General features: G+C 43.1%; 1 long non-coding RNA gene and 1 pseudogene across 2 annotated transcripts in view; one reads left to right on the top strand and one right to left on the bottom strand.

Annotated features, from left to right (window-relative positions):
- The window catches only part of LOC107970768 (uncharacterized), a 32,766-nt gene extending 22,056 nt beyond the window's left edge, over positions 1-10,710 (bottom strand). Inside the window, exon 1 of the long non-coding RNA XR_001713635.4 lies at positions 10,635-10,710. This is a non-coding gene — a long non-coding RNA (uncharacterized LOC107970768). The remainder of the gene's footprint in view (positions 1-10,634) is intronic.
- Positions 10,711-10,899: 189 nt separating this feature from the next.
- NUDT16P1 (nudix hydrolase 16 pseudogene 1) lies at positions 10,900-14,181 on the top strand (annotated as a pseudogene). Its single transcript, XR_002943200.3, has 3 exons — positions 10,900-11,137; positions 11,241-11,510; positions 12,414-14,181. The product of XR_002943200.3 is annotated as a nudix hydrolase 16 pseudogene 1 (transcript).
- The last annotated feature ends 3,951 nt before the right edge of the window (positions 14,182-18,132 follow it).

The raw sequence follows: 18,132 nt of genomic DNA on the forward strand, positions 1-18,132 counted from the left end.
AAGCAAAGAAAACTAGAGATTAATAGCCAATTAGCAGGATACGGGCCTTGGTGGATGGAAAATTTCTAAAAGGAGTATTCAAAGGTTGGGGGTTGTATTCATCTGTTTAGTGTTGCCATAAAAGAATACCAGAAGCTGAGTAATTTATAAAGAAAAGAAGTTTATGTAGCTCACGGTTTTGTAGGCTGAGAAGTTCAACGGCATGGCCCTGGCTTCTGGCAAAAGCTGTTGTGTTCCATCACAACACGGCAATGAAGGAGAAGTGGACAAGTGGGAAGATAGAGAAACCTGAGGGGTGTCCTGGCATTATAACACCCACCCTTTGGGGAAATAATCCATTCCTTCAAGAAACAATCCAGCCTAGAGAGCAAGAACTCCAGAGCAGTAGCAAGCTATTTTTGAGGGTGCTCCCCCATAATCCAAACATTTTCCACTAGGCCCCACCTCCCAACATCACCACTTTGGGGATCAAATTTCAACATAAGTTTTGGAGCAGGCAAATATTCACACCATAGCAGGGAGATTCCTGCTAAACTGACTTAAGATTCCCACTGGAGGAAGGCCAGGGTCATCAGAGATTGAGGGCAGGTGATGAGGAATTTGATCAGATACTGAGGGTGATCAGCTATCAAATGTGGGGTATTCTCAATAAACTGACTTTACCAGAATTCTTGCTAAAACTGGGTTTGGCAGGCTGAAGACAGAGCCAAGAATGAGGCCTCATAAAAAAGAGGGCTCAAAAGAGCCTGTCTAAAGTTTGGTCGAGGAGATAATCTTTGTCAATACCAAGACCCACCCCACTCCCTTCTCTGGGAAGATAAAGGGCTAAAACATATCTATTGTTTCAGAACTGTCTGGGTGAATTTGATGCCCACAGTACTGTTACTCACTTTTCAGCCTCCTGCTGATGACTGAGGAAACTAAGAGAGTTTCTTCATCTTACTAACTTGTTTTCAGTGGTGCTGTGCTTCCTGCATGATGCACTCTTTTAGACCAGTGATTCCCACATTTGAGCATGCATTCGAATCACCTGGAGTGCTTGTTGAAGCATAGATTGGTGGATTCCATCACCAGCATTTCTGATTCAAGAGATCACCGTTTCTAACATGTTTCCAGGTGGTGCCAGTGCCACTGGTACCACACAGAACAATTGTTCAAGACCTTTCTTTCTGTTGTCTCTCTTCTCCCCCTCCCTCTTTTTGGAACAGTGTTTTGGCTGCTCTTAATTGGGGGCTTAATTAATCTCACATCTTGGAAGGTGGTATGAGGACTTCCAAGAAGAGTCCAAAGACTTCAAATGCTTCACAGCGAGTATAAGCAAGTAGTGATTGGGGTGGAGTGGTAGGGGAGTCAGTGTGAATAACTTGAGAGAACTTAATGGGCTTATTTTAAGGACAAAGGGGCATGGCCACTGTGCCCTAACACTCTATCCTGTGGCTTCACTTCTATCCCTGCCCAGCAACCAAAGGAACCACCCAGGTGAACCCACAATTTCTCTAGTGCTCAAGGGTTATGAACATCACTCTTCTGAGTTCCCACAACTCCCTTACACTATAGAGAGGTTTTGGGGGCTGCACAAATCTTCATTCTGCCTCTTCCCAAAGCTAACGATGCCCATTCTCACCCTCCCTCCCTGCATACTGGAGAATTATTCCTGGCTGGGAGGCTGGGGGTCAGGAGCATGTCTGTGCTCTCACAGCCCCTGTGTCTGCAGCAGGAAAAGCAGACCTCAAATACTGCTTCTGGAGGTGGGATCTGAGACTTTTCAGAATTTGGAACTTGAGTGCGTTTCCCAGGTCAAAATCTACGACCCGTGGTTGTTGCCATGGTAGAACACTGAAAATCAGGTTTGCCCTGGGAAACCTAGGATGATGGGGGCATGTGACCACACTGCTGCTGACAGCAGGCATGCAAATTGCCATCACATTAACAGGGAAGAGACCTCACCCCAGAAAATGCTCCCCAGAGCTCACACGCCCTTTTGTGACCAACCAGATTGCAAATATGACTGGAAGAGCGGGGACCATAATATTACCCCAGTTAATAAAAATTGCCCAATCTTCTTGTCAATGGTTTTTATAACATGAGAACAGAACAAAACTTGTGTGCTGGGTCCTAAGAGGAAATAGCTAGATTTTCAAATAGTTTCTTTCACAAACAGATTCACATTCCTATCTTGCATTTCAGAACATGGTTCTTAGAAGACAGGTGCAGACTAAAAACAGCTTACTCTCCAGGGATTTGTGTTATGCACTTCATCAGGCTCAAAAGAAAAATGAGCTAGGAAGAAATATCATTTTGAATCATAGCTCCATGCCTCTAAAGAGAAGCTCACTCAAGTTTACTTTCATTTGGTTCACTGGGGTGGGAGTGGGGAACAAGATTTAACATTACTTGAATGTTAAATCTTTTACTTATTACCATTGAGAAAATGCTTTCTCTTTCAGCTGTACTCAGTCTTAATTTTGAACGACTTCAAATTGTATTAGTAACGATCCAACTGCAAGATGGTGGGGGAAATTGACTAAGGAGTTAAACTAGGAAGTTTCTTGTTATGAAACAGTCACAGGTATGAGCAAATAAAGGGACCCTGCTAGCTTGCTGCTTTGTAAAAAAATATATATATACATATATATTTCAAAAATGCCAATTGACCTTTCTGCTTTCTATTTATACAGAGGAAATGCCACCAGCTATTTTGGGTGATGCAGAGATAAAGCACACAAAGGAGAGTGCTGGAAGTTAATTATTTAATGTCTTTGGGGCTGAAGTTGGAGCAAAGCCCTAGGTATATTTTAAGAGTCCAGCCATCACAGTGGGCTCAGAGTAAAGGAGGCTGACAAATTAAGCAGTAGCTCAACAGGGGGAAATATACCACATTCCTCTTTCAAGATGATGGGTTCACTAGCTAGTGTATCAGAAGAGAATGGGGCCAGGCCACTAAGGTGATAAACAGAAACAGGCAAAGAGAAGGAGAAAGTGTGGGGCTGGGGGAAGGAGAGAGGCACGGGTGGACACAGAGCAAAAAAAATGTTTTAAAGTACTTCTGCCACACCTGTGTAAGGAAAAAAATTGAACTTGATAGCAGATGACTTGGATTCCAGGCCTATTCTTAACATTTACTGTGTGATCTAAAGCAATTTCCCCTGTGTGATCTAAGTGATTTCCCCTGAATCTGTTTCCTGCCTGTGTCTGAAGATTGCTGTAAAGAATAAATAATACAATAGGTTGAATCACATGAAATTGCCACTGTGATTCAGCCTAATGTGTAGAAGTGCTTTAAATGCCATAAAATGTTCTCAACTTTGAGGAAAAAAAATCATTAAATGTATTATTAAGCTACCTCATCTTCCACCATTGGAGATTCATCCCTGAAGACTTCCTTAGGTTTCTAGGCTTCTATAATTACCATCCAAATGCACCCTGAAAGATAAACACTTTTAGCCATTTTCAGCTAGCACTTGACCAGAAATTAGCTGAGAGCCAGCTAAGAGCTGACAGAACCATGAGGAAGACAGCTCTGGAAGGCAAGTCAGTGGACTCTCCAGACCAGCCTTGCTTTCTTTCAGTGCCTCAACCCACTTCATGAATCTGCAACGCCACAGTGTTCATCATTGCCAGAAATCTTAGGATGCTCAAGTTTTTTCCTTAACTTTAGAAGGAAGTTCAGAAATTTGGTTCAACAAATATACATTATAAAATAATATACAAATATTCACTAGGAGTACCACAGTTATTAACACTTATACAGAATTGAAAACTTGACACCAATAGGAATATTTTCTTTTTTATTTCATTTATTTGTTTATTTTTGAGACAGAGTCCCATTCTGTTGCCCAGGCTAAAGTGGAGTGGTGCAATCTCGGCTCACCACAACCTCCGCCTCCCGGGTTCAAGCGATTCACCTGCCTCAGCCTCCTGAGTAGCTGGGATTCCAGGCAAGTGCCACCACACCTGGCTATTATTTTTTGTACTTTTAGTACAGCCAGGGTTTCACCATGTTGGCCAGGCTGGTCTTGAACTCCTGACCTCAGGTGATCCGCCTGCCTCGGCCTCCCAAAGTGCTGGGATTACACGCATGAGCCACTGCACCTGGCCCCGGTAGGAATATTTGCAAAGTAGATTTTTAGGTTTAGTTCAGGAGACAATCTTTCAACAGCTAGAAACATTCTTTTTCCTTCCCAAAATTTTGTGGCTTTTCCCACTTTGATAGTTTGAATTTTTAGTCCCAATTTACCCCTCCCTAAACCCCTGACTATTGCCTTATAACTTTGTAGTTCTCAATATTTCCCCACTCCTTGACTCTGAGTTTGGCCATGGAACTTGTTTTGGCTGAGGAATATCCTAAGGGGCTGGAAACGTGTCGGTGCAGTTGGATATGTTCTCTTGCATCTCCCTCATCACCAGCCAGCCTATCATAGGAGGATGACAGAGATGGAACAGAGCCACCCCAGCCAACCCATAGAGTGACGCAAAGTCATCTCAGCCACTGCAGGCAAAGCAGAGCCACTCCAGGGGACGTAAAACTCCCAGGCAAGAGATACATATTTCTTGCTGCATGCTATTCAGGATTTGTGGTTGGTTGTTATGTGGCATTATTATGTCAATAAGCTAACCAACATGTCTTCCTTCTCCTGACATCACTCTTTATTCCTCCTCCAATACTTTTTTTTTTTTTTATCAAATCCTTGGGCTTTAAAAAAATTTTTTTGGCATTGATTTTTATAAATCTGGAGGAAGTTTGTCTCCAACTATATTATTCTGTGGCTTCTTAGACAAAATATGGATACCCTTTTTCAATATGGCCCAGGTGAGCCACAAACTCTGACTTTCCTGGCCTTCAGCATATTTCAAGGTAATGTGGGATGATAGCATGGAGCCTACCTGGACTATCCCTTCTAATTCTATTCTTTGGATTTCAGCTCAACATGTGTTGAGCTCCCATTCTGTACTAGGCACTAAGTATAAGCACACAATTTTGAATGATAAGAATTCACCAGACAAAAGGGAGGAAAAGATCTTGCAGGCATGAGGAACACAAAGATGGAAGACACAGCCCTATAGGTTCTGGGAATCTGAAATCTTTTGGTGCCGGTGGAACATGAAATATGAGAGTGATAATGTCAGGTTTAGCGAGAAGGGGATAGTGGCCAGCCTCCAACATGACTTCCAGTGATTCTCACTTCTGGTATTCACGTCCTGTGTAGATCCTTCCCACACTGCCTCGGGGCGGCCTGTGTGACCAACAGAATAATGTAGAAGTGATGGTGTGTGACTTCTGAGACTAGATCATAAAACACATGGATTTCATCTGTATCACCCACACTGGAGGAAGCCAGCCACTATGTTGTAAGAACATGTAGGCAACCCTATGGAGAGATTTATGGGATAAAAAATTGAGGCATTTTGCCAAAAGCCAGCACCACCTTGCCAGCTGTGTCAGTGAGCTATGGGAAGCATATTCTCCAGCCCTGGTCAAGCCTACATTTGACTACAGATCTGGCTGACATCTGGACTAAAACCTCATGAGAAACTCTAAGCTAGAACCACCCCCTTTTAATTCCTGACCTACAGACACTGTGAAATAATGAATGTTTCTTGTGATGGTGTTAACACATTTTACGGTATGTTTCAGCAAAACATCACCAATACAGAAGGCAAAGCTCAGATATATGCTGTCACATTTTCTCTGCTGTGTCCTGTATTTAGGGGCAGCCACTGCCAAGTTATTGATGAACATGATCTTTAGCTGTATCATGGCACTGGGTGGAGAGCAGGTTTGAAAAGGGTGAGACTGGAAGCAGGACAGAAAGGCAGGAGGTTTGTCCAGGTGAGAAAAGATGAAGGCCTGACTTGCATCTGATGAAGTCAAGACATCCTGAGGGGAGGTCATGAGAGAGAACTGAGGACTGACTGGATGGGTAGAGGAGTGATGGAGTGGTCTGTGAGGACTGGTAGTTTTACAGCACAGGTGACTGGGCAGGAAATAGGTCATTCACAGAGCTGGTGATACAGGAAGACATGCAGATTGGGCGGCTGGAAAAATACTGAGTTCATTCCTGGGTGTTTTGAGTTTGGGGTGCTTGTGGGGTATTCAATTAAAGAGGTCTAGGTGGCCGGGCTCAGTGGCTCACGCCTGTAATTCCAGCACTTTGGGAGGCCGAGGTGGGCGGATCACGAGGTCAGGTGTTCGAGACCAACCTGGCCAACATGGTGAAACCCCATCTCTACTAAAATACAAAAAGTAGCCAGGCATGGCAGCAGGCGCCTGAAATCCCGGCTACTGGGGAGGGCAAGGCAGGAGAATTGCTTGAACCTGGGAGATGGAGAATTGCTTGAACCTGGGAGATGGAGAATTGCTTGACCCTGGGAGATGGAGAATTGCTTGACCCTGGGAGATGGAGAATTGCTTGAACCTGGGAGATGGAGAATTGCTTGAACCTGGGAGATGGAGTGCATCACACCATGCACCCCAGCCTGGGTGACAGAGTGAGACTCAGTCTCAAAATATAAATAAATAAATAAATAAATAAATAAATAAATAAATAAAAGGTCTAGGCACGCAGCTTCAGGTGTCTGAAAAATTCTGTCCTGATAGTGTGAAATGGATCTACTTAATGAACTCCGGATAACAGAGCAGTGGATAGTTTTGATGCTATACCTGCAAATAACCAAAAACAGTGTTAGCTTCTAGAAAATGCACCTCCTTTAAGGCTCCTGAATGGGATTTTAGGTTATGTGAATGCTTAATAATAATAATAAGAAGAAGAAGAAGAAGAAGCAACAGCATCTAGCACTTTCAGGAAGTAATTGGGTAAAATTACAGCCTCTAGCTGATAGCTCTCTGCTGGTGGCATCTCCTCCCCACTCCCACCATGGTATAGTCTTCAAAATTAGTAGTTCTCAACCTTGGCTCTGCATTCAAAGCACCTGGAAAATTTCATGAGGATTAAGTGGAATGGTTTAAAAATAACTGTCAGATGGCAGATGTTTGCTGTCAGTTTCTTCCTGCCTAAAAAGTGGGACTACACTCTTACCTCTCTCCCTCTCCTGAACCAAAGGGGATCCTCTCATTGAAAGAGTTTTGTACAATGCAAAACTTTATTTAAATATATGTATCTCTAAAAGATAACTCTTTTAAGAAACATAGCCACAATACTATCACATCTCAATTATCCATAATTCCTGTATATAAAATATCCAATCAGTATTCTCCTGTCCCTCACTATTTGAATTTGTTTGTTCAAATTAGAATAAAGCACAGGTGCTTCAATTGATATGTCTTCTCAATCTCTTTTAATGTATAGAGTCTACCACCATGTTTCTTTTTCCCTTGTAATTCATTTATTGAAACCAGGTCATTTTTCTTGTAAACTTTCCTTCAGTCTAGGATTGCATCCTCATGGGTTTTAAAAACAAACTTTAAAAAAAGTTTTACATTTGCAGGCCAGGTGCAGTGGCTCACGCCTGTAATCCTAATATTTTAGGAAGTGCAGGTGGGAAGATAGCTCGAGGTCAGGAGTTGGAGACCAGCTTGGGCAATATACTGAGACCTCCTCTATATATTTTTTAAAGTTTTTTACATTTACAGGAAAAGCGTGGAGATAGTACCTAGAGTTCCCATTACCCCACCTAATTTACTCTGTAATTAACATCTTACATTTTTATGGTACATTTCTTGCAATAATGAACCAATTTTGATACATTATCATTAGACAAAGTCTATATCTTATTCAGATTTATCTAATGCAGTTAGTCATGTCATGTGTCCTTAGGCTAGTCTTTGTTGTGAAAGTTTCTCAGACTTTCATTGTATTTCATGATTGCTATCAACTGAATATTTTTGTTCCCCCTAAATTCATATGTTGAAATCCTAACTCCCAATTTATTGGCATTTGGAAGTAGGGCCTTTGGGAGGTGATTAGGTCATGAGGGCAGGGGCCTCACAAATTAGATTAGTGACTTTATAAAAGAGGTGTGTACATATCTACAAATATTTCCCTATATAAACATATGTAGCTATATTAAGTTAAACATGAGTTAATACTGATGTCTCCAACTCGAATCCACTATTACATGGATCATTCTAGTCTCTTCCTGATATTTTAAAAAGGGGCACCTTTATATTTCTTATAATTGGTATTTAGGTTGAGATTCAACTTCAATTTTGTGCAAGAAAAATTAATAGGAGGTGATGTCTTCTTCCATCATGAAGTGCACAGTAACTGGTTGCCTTTTCATAATTTTAGCAAACATTGATGATCATTCCCTAGGATCCATTAATTCTTTAAAGTTTAAAAAAATTGTAAAATTTTGATTGGCTCCTTCTTCTTTGATTAGCTAGAATACTTATAAAATTTCCTCTCATCAACTATTTAGTAGCCCTGAGGAAGAGCCCATATAAAAAAGGCAGGATGGGCTGGGCGCTGTGGCTCACACCTGTAATCCCAGCACTTTGAGAGGCCAAGGTGGACAGATCACATGAGGTCAGGAGTTCAAAACCAACCTGGCCAACATAGCAAAACCCTGTCTCTACTCAAAATACAAAAATTAGCTGGGTGTGGTGGTGGGCACCTGTAAGCCCAGCTACTCAGGGAGGCTGAGGCATGAGAATCGCTTGAACCTGGGAGGCAGAGGTTGCAGTGAGCCGAGATTGCGGCACTGCACTCCAGCCTAGGTGACAGAGCAAGACTCCATCTCAAATAAATAAATAAATAAAATTTAAAAGCATGATAAATGCTTAATTCTTTTCCTCATTATTTTAAAAATGAATTGGTTCCTTAGCATCCTCCCAGACTGACCACAGAGCTATTTTTGATTCCACGTACCACCATGAACTTGAAGCAGCTTTTTAGGTACATTGCTCAGCCCTCTACCTCCAGCCTTGAGTCCTGGACATTCTGCCTCAGGATAGTGAATGGGGAATGGTTGGCGGAGGTGGGGAGGTGAGGCAGAAGCAGAGAGGGATTTGAAAGGGATGGCAAAGTTGGGGGTTCTTATGGGCTTCCATTTTCTTCATCCAGAAAAAGCTCTGGTCTCCAAAGCATTAATTCCTGTATAGCTGTTGCCTTGGCTTTTATAGATTTTCATGTTGCCTTATAAATAGTTGAGTCCATCTTTAAAAGTCTCTTCAAGCAACCAGGAAAGAAAGAATAGCCTGAAGATCTGAAAAGGGCATGTTTAACCCTAAATCCTTAAAAGTAGCTAATCTAGGAGAGAGGGTCACCTTTGAAATGCTGGGGAGAGGGGTAGGTCACCTCCTCTCCACCTTGGCTATTAGTTACCTGAAACATCTTTGAAAAGCCACATGTCCCTGTATTACCTCCACAGATTCTGATTCAGTTGCTCTGGTTGAAACCCGGAAATCGGCAGTTGCTATCAGCTTTTAGAGCAAGGTGAGTGTAACATGAAGCCAGGGCCATTTCCAAGTCCCCAGAATGATAGCAGGCCAACATGGATTGTGTCACACCTACAGCTTTATCACCTTGATCTGCCCATCTGATGTTAGTATTTGGCATCTCCACCCTGCAACTCAGAAGACTAAGCTAGGAAAAATGATGCCTAACAGTTTTCATCCCTGCTTGAAACACTGGGGCCTTGATGAGTGTGGCTCAGTTCCAACTCCTGGGTCTTTAACATAACACACAGCAGCGTGTCCCAACCCTCGACTCCAAGAATGGATACATTTATTTTCTGCCTTGCACTGTTCTAAGTGCTTTACATATCTCAACATCCCTAGTAAGTTGGTATCATCTCCACTTAACAGATGAGCTACTGGGATCTGAGAGAGTTAAGTGACTTGTTAAGGGCACAAACCTGTTTCTGGGTGGGTCTGGACTCTTTCCCACCACATGCTGTCACTTACAGGCTGTGAGTTTATGCCCAGCCCCCTCAAGGAGCTGCCTCCTGCTTTCTATTGCATAATCAATATCGACACCTGGTGTAGGGGCGCTCTGCAGGGTGGGGAAGGCCTGGCCTGGAGTGAGGGATCCTGCATCTCAGCATCAGGCCCTGAGTAGACCTCTGCCCTTGTGGTAGGGTAACCCACCCTCCTTCATAGCTCAAAGGTCTGAGGGTGTTTGAGGGAAAGACTAGAAAGCCTAGGAGGCTTCTTCTACCTCTCACCCCTCCTCACTCCCACTCCTGCCACAGGATTTCACTCACAGCTCCTTCCACCCCCACCCTTCCCCTGAAAATCTCACTGCCCTGTGACTTCTCCATGTGCCACTTCCTGTGTGCCAGACCCCCGCGATCAGCTGCCCACTGCCTATGGCCGCCCCAATTCCTGACTAGAACTACACTTATCGCTGCTCACCCTTCTCCTACTCTCCCCCTCTCAGAAAATGACACCACATCCAGGAAACTCGGAACCACCACTAGCCCAGCGCTCCCTCTTCCCCATTCACTCAGTCACCAAGTCCCCTCAATTTCACCACTCAAGACAGCTGTCAGACCATGACGCCTGTCCATCCCCATTTCCCTACGATAGGCCTTGGTGTCTGAGGCCAACCCTGCCTCATTTCCTCCTAACCCCCACCCAGGCCTTGTGCTTTGTGTACCACCACACCCAACCAAAGGTAGTTATTACTTCTTTGGCTCCCAGCACTCAACTGAGCGCCCCAGCTCTCCCTTACCTGCTGGCACACTCCAGCTGACTCCAGATTCTGACGTAGGCGTTTACGTACTAGCCTTTCTCCAGGTTCAGGGCGCTGCCACACCTTCAGCCCCGCCCCGCCCCGCCGCAAGCCCAACCCAGAGGTTGCTTAAGGTTTCCCTAAGGTTCCTGGGCTCTGGACATCAGTCCGGTCTGCAAGCCCCGCCCTGATTGGCTGCCTCCGGCACCGGTCGCTGTGCCCTGACCTAAGGCGCCTAGGTTCCTCCCCTTATCCCTGCAGGGATGGTGCCTTGCGGCACCGCCCACGCTCGGATTGGTCCGAGGTGAGATTCGCCCTTGTGCCCTCGTAGGCCTTCGGAACAGCGGAAGAGTAGTGTCGGGCCATGGCCAGGGCCCGCAGGCTGGAGCTGGCCGAGGCCCTTGGCGCTGGGGCCAGGCTGGAGGCATGCCTGCTATGCGCTCCTGCACGCGCCGGACCCTGGAATTCTCTTTGGCCGCCTCCCTGTGCGCTACGCCATACTGGTGAGGAGGGCGCGCGCCCGGCCACTCTCCGCTCTGGCCTTGCACCTTCCTTGCGGCGCTACTCTCGGGTGTCCCTGCCAATCCCAGCTTCCTCCTCTCTCAGATGCAGATGCGCTTTGATGGGCGCCTGGGCTTCCCTGGCGGATTCGTGGACTCGCAAGACAGCAGCCTGGAGGACGGGCTGAACCGTGGTCTGCTGGAACTGCTGGGCGAGGCGGCGGCCGCCTTCCGCGTGGAGCGCCCTGACTACCGCAGCTCCCACGCCGGATCAGGGCCACGCGTTGTGGCCCACTTCTATGCCGAATCTCTGACGCTCGAGCAGCTGTTGGCTGTGGAGGCCAGCGCAACAGGCGCCAAGGACCACGGGCTGGAGGTGGGGCCAGTCTGGGACCCTGCCCCATATCTTATTCCTTTTCCTTCCATGTCTTCCTTTGCCTCAGCAACTCTTTTTGGATTGAGGTCCCCGTCTGTCAGAACTTGCCCTCTTCCCCATTTTCTTGGTGGAGTTGGGATCTTGGTCTTCTCTTATTGAATGGTACTGCCAACCTAGGCTTCCTGGGAAGATTTCCACCCACCTCGCCCTTTACTGGGCTCTGGAGAGATTTTTCTAGAACACACATATCTACATCTCTCTGCTGCTCTCTATTGATAATGTGAAAATGGCCAGGCATCTACCCTAGTCCCTTATTGTTGGGCCTCTGTTTTTCTTAGGAAGAGGATATGGCCCTAATACTTAAGGCCAGGGCGAGAGACAGATTGTATATGGAGGTAGTTCTCAAATTTTGTCAAGTATCAGAATCATCTCTGAGGCTTATAAAAACAAAAATGACTAGATTCTACTCCCAGAACGCTGGTTGTGGGTGAGAAAGCACCAGCTTCCACCACTCCCAAGTTCTGGGAGGGCAGGGGTTCAGAAATCTGAGATTGCTTTTTTCAAAAGTTCCCAAGTGATGCTGATAACGGTGGTCTAGGTTTCCCATTTTGAGAACCATTGTTGCAGGGCTAAGCATGAATTTTGGCGTTAGGAGCCACTAGAGGTTTAGGGGACAGAAGTCATAAGGATTAACATTGATGGAGCTGGATAGCATGTCTTGGGTCATTTGTCTGCAGAGGGTTGAGCCCACTGGGCCTCCTTTAGATAGGAGCCTTGGGCTTGTTTCTGCTGGAGTATTAAGAGTTGCGGCATCTGCTCTAGAAAGATCTGCTAAAGAGAGGATGGAGGTAGTGACATGAGCTACCTGGAGTCCCAGTGTCTCCTGTCTCCTTCCTTTTACAGGTGCTGGGCCTGGTGCGAGTGCCCATGTATACCCTGCGTGATGGTGTGGGAGGCCTGCCCATCTTTCTGGAGAATTGCTTTATTGGTGCTGCCCGGGAGCAGTTACTGGATACCCTCCAGGACTTGGGAGTGGTGGAAGCTGGTGCTTTCTCAGGACTTCAGATCCCAGTTCGTCTGAGGCAACCCTCTGTGGACTCAGGGAAGCTGAGCTGAGGACTTTGGTACAAGGAAGGGAATGTTTTCTCTTCCGGACCTAAAGACGATACCAAATTAAAAGAAGACATGTACATCATATGTTTTGAGCAGAGGACCCTCCAATTCATGGGATCAGGGGCAAAAATCCACAGCTCATCCCAGGGGCCCTGGCAGGTTCTCAGAGCCTACCTCTTCCTTGTACATTTGCATACAGCCTGGTAACCCCCAGGCATGCATATGTACAATGTGACCACACACAGCCTGACATCTTTCACCTATCAAGTCCAATTTAACCAGGAATTGGCATGTTACCATACCCTGCCTCTTGCTTTGCAGAGAGCTTCTACAGCAAGGCTGAGTCCTTCCCACAGTCCTCCATGGCTGCTCTTTAGGGTTACCCCCAGCCCATGTTTTTTGGGAAGGATAGAGAAGCAGAGGACCCTCTTTGCTTTCCTGAAAGTAGCCATGCCCTTGCTGGAGGGTTCACCACAGCAATTGGTGGGAAAGGGTCTTCACCAATCTCCCAACACTTTTCTTCTCCTGAAACTGAGAAGGGGTAAGGAAGTAGCTAGGTCCCCTTGGACGGAGCATGGACATGAGACCTGTGAGTACTGGTGTCTCTCCTTCAGAGCTTTCATCTTTGGTTCGCTGTAGACTCTGGGACTATCAGAAGAGAACTGACCCATACCTGTCTAGCACTGCCCTTCCAAAAAAAGAGCCTCCCATTAAAGAGGGGTTAGAGCTGGGCCTTGAGGCTCTTCACTTCTTTCAACAGATATTTAATATGTACCTACTAAATGCCAGGTACTATAAAAGGTATAGAGAGCCATCCTTGCTCTCCAAGACTCCAGGGAAGGGATGGGCAAACATTTTCTTAAAAGCCAGATAGCAAATACTTTAAGCTTTGTAAACTACATAGTTTTTTAAAAAATATTTTCTAACATTGACTAATAAAAATTGTCTATGTTTACTGTGTACAAAATGATGCTTTCAAATATGTATACATTGTGGCGTGGCTAAATTGAGCTAATTAACATATGCATTACCTCACATATTTATCATCTTTCATGGTAAGAACACAAAATTTACTCTTAGCAATTTTCACAAATTAATGCAGTTTATTAACTATAGTCACCATTTGTGCAACAGATCTTTTGAACTTATTTCTCCTAACTGAAGTTTTATATTCTTCGATCAATATCTTCTCAATTACTGTTCCCTACCCCCAACCCCTGGTAACCATAATTTTACTCTCTGTTTCTATGTGTTTAACTTTTTTAGATGCCATATATAAGTGAAATCATGTGGTATTTTCACCTGGCTTATTTCATTTAACATGTCATCTAGGTTAATCCATATTGTCACAAATGACAGAATTTTCTTCTATTTTAAGGCCAAATAGTATTCCATTGTGTATATATACCACATTTTCTTTATTCGTTTATCTGTTGATGGACACTTAGGTTGATCCCACATCTTGGCTATTGTGAATAGTGTTGCAGTGAACATGGGAGTGCAGCTATCTCTCCAGATCCTAATTTCAATTACTTTGAATAAATACCCTGTAATGGGATTTCTGGACCATATAGTAGTTCTTTATTTTTAAATACCTCCATGCTGTTTTCCATGATGACCATACTAATGTACATTTCCACCAATATTGTGTAAGCATTCCCTTTTCTTCATATTTTCTCTAATACTTACCTTTCATCTTTTTAATCATAGCCATTCTAACAGATATGGGGTGATATTCCATAGTGGTTTTGATTTTCATTTCCCTAATAATTAGTGATGTTGAGCATTTTTTCATACACCTATTTGCCTTTCTTTGAGAAATGTCTATTCAGGTCATCTGCCTCATTTTTAATTGGGTTATGTGTTTTCTTGCTATTGAGTTGTTCATGTTCCTTATATATTTTGGCTATTAACCTCTCATCAGTTGTGTGATTTGAAGTTATTTTTTCCCATTCTATAGATTGTCCCTTTACTGTGTTGACTGTTTCCTGTGCTGTGCAGAAAGTTTTAGTTTGACATAATCCCATTTGTCTATTCTTGTTGTTGTTGCCTGTGCTTTTGAAGTCTTATCCAAAAAAATCATTGTCCAGACCAATGTCATGGAGCTTTTCCCCTGTTTTCTGTAGCTTTACAGTTTCAGGTCTTGCATTTAAGTCTTTAATCTATTTCGAGTTTATTTTTTATATGGTATGAGATAAGGTTCTAATTTTATTCTTCTGCACAGAAATATGCAGTTGTCCCAACACCATTTATTGAAGGGATTATCTTTTCCTCATTGTGTATTCTTACCCTCTGTGGAAAATCAATTGACCATAAATGTGTGGATTTATTTCCAAGATCTCTATTCTGTTCCATTGGTCTGTGTGTCTGTTTTTATGACAGTACCATGCTGTTTTGGTTACTATAGCTTTATGATATATTGTGAAGTCAAGCAATGTGATACCTCTAGCTTTGTTGTTTTGGTTAAGATTTTTTGGCTAGTCAAGGTTTTTTTGTAGTTTCATATGAATCTTTGAATTGCTTTTCTATTTCTTTGAAAAAAGTCATTGGAATTTTGATAGAGATTGCATTGAATCTGCAGATTGCTTTGAGTAATATGGACATTTTAACAACATAAATTCTTCCAGTTCATTAACAAGGGATTTGTTTTCATTTATTTGTTGGGCCATTTATTTGTGTCTTCTTCAATTCCTTTTTTTTTTTTTTTTTTGAGACAGAGTCTCACTTTGTCACCCAGGATTGAGTGCAGTGGCACCATCTTGGCTCACTGCAACCTCCTCCCAGGTTCAAGCAAGTCTCCTGCCTCAGCTTCCTGAGTAGCTGGAACTACAGGCATGCACCATCATGCCCAACTAATTTTTGTATTTTTACTAGAGATGGGGTTTTGCCATGTTGGCCAGGCTGGTCTCCAACTTCTGACCTCAGGTGATCCACCCACTTTGGCCTCCCAGAGTGCTGGGATTATAGGCATGAGCCACCCCACCTGGCTTTCAAGGTCTTGGAAGACCTACCAAGTCTGGGTAGGACTTCCAGTACTGTGTTGCATCCTTCTCTTATTTATAATCTTAGAGGAAAAGCTTTCAACTTTTTACCATTGAGTGTGATGTCAGCTGTGTGTGGGTCATATATGGCCTTTATTATGCTGAGGTACATTTCTTCTATGCCTAATGTGTTGAGAGTTTTTATCATGAAAGGATGTTAAATTTTATCAGATGTATCTATTGGGATGATTACATGTTTTTTATCCATTCTGTTAATAGGATGAATCACATTGATTTGCATTTGTTGACAAGGTCTATCCTTGCATCCCAGGAATAAATCCCACTTGATCAGGGTGACTGATCCTTTTCGTGTGCTGTTGAATTCAGTTTGCTAGCATTTTTTGTTTGAGATTTTTGCATCTGTGTTCATCAGGCATATTGACCTATAGTTTCCTTTTCCTGTAGTGTCTTTGGCTTTAGCATCAGGGTAATGCTGGCCTCATAAAATGAATTTGGAAGTATTTACTCTTCTTCAGTTTTTTGAAGAATTTGAGAGGAATTGTTCTTTAAATTTTTGGTAGAATTCAGCAATGAAACCATCAGGTCCTAGGCTTTTCTTTGATGGGAAAGCATTTCTTATTAATGCATCTACTTGTTATTGGTCTGATTAGATTTTATTTTTCTTCATGATTCAGTATTGGTAGAATTATGTGTGTCTAGGAATTTATCTGTTTCTTCTAGGTTATTCAATTTGTTGGCATATACTTGTTTACAGTAGCCTCTGGTGGTCTTTTGCATTTCTGTAGTATCAGTTCTGATGTTTCCTCTTAATTTTATTTGAATAATCTCTTTTTTCTTAGTCTTGATAAAGGTTTGTGAATTTTGTTTATCTTTTCAAAAAGCCAACTTCTTAGTCTCATTGACCTATTGTTTTTCTAGTCTCTATTTCATTCATTTCTACTCTGATCTTTATTATTTTCTTTTTCTAACTTTAGGCTTAGTTTGTTCTTTAGGCTTAGTTTGTTCTTAGTTTGTTCTAGTTCCTTGAGGTGTACTCTTAGGTTATTTATTTAGGTCATTTTTCTTTTCAATGTTAGTGTTTAATCCTATAAACTTCCCTCTTAGACCTGATTTTGCTGCATCACATAGGTTTTGGTATGTTGTGTCCCCATTTTTATTTATCTTAAGGTAATTTTTAATTTCCCTTTTAATATCTTCTTTGACCCATTGATTGTTCAGGAGCATGTTGTTTCATTTCCATGTATTTGTGAATTTTCTGAAATTCCTCCTGTTATTGCTTTCTAGTTTTATGCCATTGTGGTTGGAAAATATACTTGATATGATTTTAATCTCACTAAATTTGTTAAGTCTGATGTTTTATTTACTTTTTTTCTGTATGATTTGTCCACTGCTGAAAGTGGGGTATTAAAGTCTTCTACTATTATTGTATTACAGTCTGTCTCTCTCTTGAGATTTATTAATATTTGCTTTATATATTTAGGTGCTCTGATGTTGGGTGCATACGTATTTAAAATTGTTATATCCTTTTAATGAATTGACCTCTTTCTGGTTATATAAAGATATTCTTTTGTCTCTTTTCACAGTTTTTGACTTTAAGTCTATTTGAAGTAATTATATCTACATATAGATGTGTAGATTTCCCTTAATCTCTTTTAGTTTCCACTTGCATGGAATATTTTTTTAGACTCCATTTCTTGATAGGGGTGATGAGGAATAGGGCAGAGGACTAGCAAATAACTGGTAGTCAACTTTAACCTACTAAAGTATGGTCTATAAATGGAAAAGGCCATATGGGCACACCAGAGTAAGAGGAGATCAAGGTGGAGATGTAGGTGGGAGTCTGATGAGATAGGACCTCACAGGCCATGTGAGGGGCTTGGAGTATGCTTTGGGGAAATCACTCCTGATGTTGTGTGGAACATGGACTAGAAGGGCTAGTAGAGGAAGGAGGAGACGGAGGGAGCTGCCACATAGCTACATGGCAGATGGTGGTGATCTGGAGCAGGGAGGGGCAGTGGAGATGGGCAGAAAGGATGTGATTGCGTGAGATATTGGTGGTGGCATTGACAAGACCTACTGATGGACTGGTTGTGGGAGGAAGGGAGTAAGGAAGAAAGAAGATTCAAAGATGACTTTTATGTTTGTGTCTTAAGGCGTTGATATTGAGGATGTAGGGAAAGCCTGGTGGGTGGGGGAATAAGCTTTTGAAAGAGACAGGATCAAGGAAGACATTCTGGGCAGGTTAAGACAAATTTGTGATTTGTCTGCATAAAGGTGATAGAAAAACTTAGACTGGGTGAGGTAATCCATAAAGAGAGAAAAAGAGTGCTCAGGACAAGGCCTTGAGGAAGCCCAACCCCCAGAGTTTGGGCAGAGGGACAGGGCATGTAAAAGGAGAAGAGGAGGAGAAACCTGCTTCTAGAAAGTAGACGATGCAGAGTGCTTGTGAGGGTTTAGGTAAAACGGAGGCAGAACTGTACACTGAATTCAGTAATATGAGGGTTTGA

The sequence above is a fragment of the Pan troglodytes genome, chromosome 2, assembly GCF_028858775.2.
Source record: "Pan troglodytes isolate AG18354 chromosome 2, NHGRI_mPanTro3-v2.0_pri, whole genome shotgun sequence".
Lineage (NCBI taxonomy): Eukaryota > Metazoa > Chordata > Mammalia > Primates > Hominidae > Pan > Pan troglodytes.